The sequence below is a fragment of the Ornithodoros turicata genome, chromosome 1, assembly GCF_037126465.1.
Source record: "Ornithodoros turicata isolate Travis chromosome 1, ASM3712646v1, whole genome shotgun sequence".
NCBI classification, from domain to species: domain Eukaryota; kingdom Metazoa; phylum Arthropoda; class Arachnida; order Ixodida; family Argasidae; genus Ornithodoros; species Ornithodoros turicata.
The window spans coordinates 177,448,835-177,454,856 of record NC_088201.1 but is presented as its reverse complement, the minus strand read 5'-3'; positions in this window follow the sequence as shown (position 1 = coordinate 177,454,856).

Sequence of the window (6,022 nt, the reverse complement as noted above, 5' to 3'; positions counted from 1 at the left end):
CTCAACCGCTAGCTCAACACCGCTCCGCGTCTGACGGGGGGGGGAGGTGATGTGGCGGCCCGTGGACGACGATGAAGACGTGCCTGTGCTGGCGCGCGCCCCTGCGCCTGCGAGTCAGTTCTACCGGCACCATCCTAGCGTGAGGCCACGCACATCTGCCCGCCCGGACATTCCATCATCGTCGATCTGGACTGGTGTAGAGGGACACCACCTCCTCTACACTTCCTCCAGGGCGTCAGTCGTGAAGCTGCCCCTTCACCACCACCACCGGTACCCTCAGGAGGTTTTGGCAAGGAGCGCCGGTGAAGATGCGAGGGGGGAAATTAGCAGTGGGGGCGGTGTCTGTGATATCTGTCTCAATGCACGCGGTCTTGAGGCAGTCTATACATATTTGGTAGTATTTGTCGCCGGCCTTCAGGAATGCAAAAAGGATGGTGTGTGGTTGATGCAAGGACACGCGTATGGTGTCCGTGCGCAGAAATACATGCGTTCTAGACGGGATGTATATAGAATGGGCCGTCCGGGGAGTCCCGCGTGGGTAGAGGTCGAAGAAGGGAGAGACATACTTGAAGACGGTTGAAGGACCCCTGGTGAGACACTGACTGATCAGGTCAGGGAACAGTAAGTTGTGACGGCAGGCGAAGGCAGCTGCCGTATACCACTTTTGCTGCCGATGTGTTGGAGGTGACTTTCAACGTGAGTCGAATGATAAACAGTATCAGCGGAAGATGGTCTTAGCAATGGTTTGGGTTTTCATGCGCCATAATGGCACCCTTTAACTGTCGATGAAAACGCTCGGCCGAGCCCTTCCAGGCCTGATGGTAGGTTGATGTTTATACCCCTGTGGTGCCGAGCGTCTTGATGAAGCAGGCGAAGATGTACGAACGAATGAATGTTTTTCTTTGAGTGATTAGGCGCTCCTCCACGGAAAAACAGTTCAGCAACATTGGACTTCATCCCGCCGGTAGTCCTCGCGTGTGGCTTTCTGTAGGTTTTGCTTTTACCGCTGGCGAATATTTTAGAACGAAATCGAGAAAGTAAATGACTGGCCTTCCTTGTGGCACGAAGAAATTACAAAGCGCGTGCCCGAAAAACGGCCTGGGGCCCACGCGAGACTACCGGTGACGTCACGCATGGTACACAACGTAGGAGAGGGAACCTTCAGGAGTTTCGGTTTTGTTTTGAGATTCCCAGCTCTTTTGGCAACGAACGTTCACTAACGAGTCCCCGACTTCCAAACCAACTTTATTTCTCGTTTCGGAAGAATGTATCGAAATTATTTACACGGCCATTATACTAGTTCCGGGTTGTCTCGGAGGCTCCCTGTAAAAGTGAGTCTGTCCTATTCGTGGCACCTGCCCATATCCGAAGCTCCGCCCACTTTTCGAGGCTTCTGGCCAGTCACCGTTCGAAGTACACTTAGGTACTATTCGAGACTACCCAAATGGATGGGGAAACAGGACTGAATTGCATTGAAACGGATTTCCCTGACGACCTTCCAATACAACGGCTCTCGCGACCCCGGTTATCAATGCCATTTGGGCGGAAAGAGGCCTGTCGGACTTGGCATGATGACGCTGAATGCGAGATTCGCTTGCTCAGAACACTGAGAGGCGTGCAGAAAGGCTGAACCGCTTGTCGCTAAAGACGCCCCTGCCTGAAGAATACTATAGGTACGCAGCATAAGCAGATGGAATCAAAAATGGGCCGGGGAGATTATGTAAAGTTGGAAAACGCGAGACAATTTTGTAAGCATTTTTCTTGCTGTATTCTTGGGATCAGTGTCTTCGCCAGGCTTAACAGCAGCGGCGAAACTCGTCATTTTCGCGTAAGTTACGATAGCCGAACGAAAGTTAAAGCATCTGGTTTTGCACGTGATTGCGCCCAAATTTTTGAATTCTACTCTCCTTTCCGCTCCCACTTTTCCTTCGAAAGAGAACCTTTCTGTCCAAATTCAAACAGTACTTCCCATTCGGACTTCCTTTCGCAAGCACGAATAAGCCACAGTAGGACAGGTTGTTGCTTTCGTCGATACGCTATCGGGTTTTTCCTTCTTCCTAATCGGAACCCGTCGATTCCTAGGGTAGATTCAGACGGTGTGGACTGATCTCCGGGATCGATTCACGAACTGCATGAACGTCACAGCTTACGTCACGTGCGCTCTCCTGTACCCGAGGGAGGGCGGAGCGTTCGCCTCCGCCATGCAAACGGCCCGCGCGAGCAGCTGTCGATCCCCGTGACGTCACTCGCTCCACGAGGATAACTCCCTGCTCCCGGTTCTTCGTGGGAACCCCCTTTTAATAGCTCGAGCAGGATCGCTCTCTTGGGTGCTCTTACGCATGATATTCATGTCACCGTATTTGGCAGAATACATCGCGAGCGTTCCGTCTCTATGCGTTAACGTTAACACGTGTCAGCGGAAACGAAACGCAATCTTTCTTTCACGCGTCAATTAGAGTCACTGAATAGGGAACAGAGTAGCGACACTGAACCGCCCCGGCGAGCGAGACCGCCATATTGGGTCCGGGGCGGCTGCGTCGCCTAGCAACGGGACGCCAATCTCCCCCTTCTCCGCCGGAGAACAGCGCGCAGTCAAGCCAGCTCGCAACCGAGGGAACCAGTTTTGAATGGAGGGGATTCAATATGGACGTTCCCGTTCTTGGAAAGAGAAACCACGTGACAGGATCGGCCCAATCGCGGACACCGAACGGCGGCTCCGGCGCGGAAAAGGAATGCGATGCTCTCTGTACCCCTATTTAATGATTCTAGTGTCTATAAGCGCCCAAGATGCAACGCGTGCCTTCGCAGGAGTGGGATTTCTTAAAATTGCCTATTCAAGCGCCAGTTCTGAAGCACATGTAGTAGAACTTTAAAACATTTTGACGTGAAAACGTCCGTCAGTTCGGTTTTGTTACCAGGTCAAAATTTTAGGATGCGACGAAATTATGCCGAATTTCATGATGCAAAAGGTGGCCCTTTATTTACAAAACATGTGACGTCACAAGAAGACCAGGTGGAGGTCATATTTCGCTGTGATAAGCAAGAAGCGGTGAAAACGCGGTGGTGGTACACTGATACTAGAGTCACTAGATAAGCTTCGCTTCAGAGTATCGACACTGTGTTCCAAGAGCGAGGACGCGCCATCTTGTTTCGGCGCTCCGTAGCTACACGCATGCGCACTTTAGCGTAAGATGCCATCTACCGTGCGCGGGTAAAATGCTTTTTTCTCTTGAAAGCAGCTCATCTACGTTGACGGCCTTGAGCTCACCTTGACACCTTGACATCCTCGGGACACTTTGATGGACAATACATGGTTTATCGCACAACAATCATCGCATGCTCCCACGGCTTACCTTGTTATCTGGCGCATTATAGCCCTAGTAGCTGTTGCGCAAAAAAAAAAAAACTCAAATCATCATCATCACCAATCCCACGGCGAGCATTATGTAAGCCGTCTTTGATCCTCAACTGGAGATGGTACCAGTATGGTGCGGAAACAAGATGGCGCTCCTGCTCTCCCTTGGAGTTCAGTGTCGGTTCTTGCGGCGAACTGTACATTTTAATTTCCGCGGCGGTAATTGTGACTCTATTGCGGTGAGTGCATTGTGTTCATATTTGATGCGTGCGTTGATGTGTCGGACAGATTGCTATCATTCCAATGCACGCGTGAGCCAGTGTAGACAGGGGGTGTAAGCTTTGCCGGTGAATCAATTCTTGTGGTGCATGTTACTGGCCTGTTCAGCTCTTTTCTGTAAAGAAAAGAGCGTGTTAATGACTTCTCTGCTAATCTCAGTATGGCGGCAAGTGGATTGCGTTACGACTGATATAGTGCAAGAAATTTTCATTGAATTTTCGAAATCGCCCGCGTAGTTGAATTAGAAGCCGACCCCACTGCGTACTTTAAACTTGGACACATTGCTAGGAGTACGTCTGATTGTTCCTTTCTTTCCAAGGTATTTTCATATTTAGGACGCGTGCCTGGGAGGGGGACTGCCGGCGGGTTTTCCTGAAAAATAGGCTGAACCAGGGCGCGTGATTAGAGATGTGGTGTTAGCAATGGCGAAGAGTGTTCATATTTTCCACGCATGCCAGGGAGGGACGGGTCAACGCGAGAAGTGATTGGAACTGTGAAAAGAAAAGATGTCGCGGATAGCGCAGGCTTTTCGTGTTTACTGCGTGGTTGGGGGGGGGGGGGGGAGGGGCTGTAGCAAAATTACGTCGTTTAGGCTTAGCCCGACCACGCGCTGAAGGGATTGGCACTGTGCGAAAAAGGTATCGCGGGTAGCCCAGGTTTTTCGTGTACGTGTTGTGACGAGGGGACTTCGGCGGGATTTCGTCGTTTAGGCTTAGGCCGACCACGCCCTGAAGTGATTGGAACTGTTAAAATATGATATCGCTCATAGCGCATGCTGTTCGTAATTGCTCTACTGCCTTCGCGTCATTCCGTTCCCCTGGTGACGGCGGGGCCGCGAGCGCCACCACACGGGAGAGATGGCGACCCGATAACCACGCGTCGTCTGCTAGCGCCGAATTTCCATTCCTCTCCGCATTCCGAGGAAAGCGCTGCCCCGTCGATGAATTTGGAGCACGGAGGAGAAGTAAGGAGAACGAACTCTGCCGAGCCGCCGTTGAGAAAGCGTGGTCCCGATTCCTCGAGTCTAATTGTGGCCGCGGCGCTCGCGCTCCGCCAGGTACTTGCTCCTCTGAAATAAGGTTGCTGTAATGCACTCTTTCAGATGTACTTGTGTGTCCAGTGGAAGCAGAAAAAAATTTTTGATAAGTAAACACGCTTATCGTGTATCAAGGAACGATCTCTCCGTGAATTTTTCGCCTACAGTTTTCGATAGTGCAAAGCGAGAAGCTTTTATTTTAGAATGCGGGGAAGCCGACGTGAAGGGGGCTCCGCGTTGGCTGGATGGCTTGAATGTCTCCGTAAGAGTAGTGCTCTCGCAGTCAAGAAGCTATTCTCTTTTTTTCTTTTTTTATTTGCGATAAAACACGACACCCGAAGAAGCACAAAGGTTGTTATCCGACATCGTACAGGATGGTACGCGTATTTACATCACTGCCAACGCACGACCACGAGATGTACATTGATAATAGTTTGCATTGATCAGTATTAGTTCCCGGGAACACCTGGCAGTGTAGGGTAATGATGTCATTGGGCTGGTTAATCCGCATTTGCATTCTAGCTGTTGCACGAGAGCTTTGTCGCGTATGCACAACGCTTTGGGAAACAGGAGCCTTTTGTCGTAATTGTGATGCATCCGCTGGGATAGAGAGTTACATATTTCGCATGCCACTACACACGAATTTAATACCAAGGTACCAGAACGCACTTCTGTCGCAGGTTTTGCACACGCGCGGTACGGGATTCAGTGCATGCACTTCCTGTTTCTCGAAGACGATTTTCATCTTGGTGTACCGGGGGGGGGGGGGGCGGGGTAAATCCCATATCTACTGGAATTAGGGCTTTTTAGCTTTTCCTGCAGGTATGTATTGGTGGTTTTGCATTATTGTTCCCTTTTTTTTGTGTGGTGGTAAAATATCCGGTGCAACGCTTTGAGCAGCATGCTTGTACAGAAGTAACTTGAAAATGAACACCAAAGCGATAGTGTATAATATAGAAGTAATGTGTTGTTCAAGATTTCAGTGTTCGCCAACATAAATTAGAGACTAGATTCCGACTTTATTTTGCAGTTCCCAAAAGCTAGCGATTGGCATACATGACAAGATATAAGAAACTAAGCGCCAGAACCTTCGCAACCGCACCGTGTCCCATCATCAGAGCGTCCCGCCCCTCCTTACACTCACACACACAAAGGACTCTTAACTGCTTGACACGTACGGAGATAAAACTTTCTCAATCCCAGCTTATGCAACGACCCACATAACGCGCAATTCCGGAAAGATCACATCCGGCAACTTTCGATTACACAGCTTCTAACGTTCTTTCTTCCCTCCAGACTTTCTTTCCTCCATACCACTCAAATGTGGCTTTTCGGAACAACGTTTGCTTCCT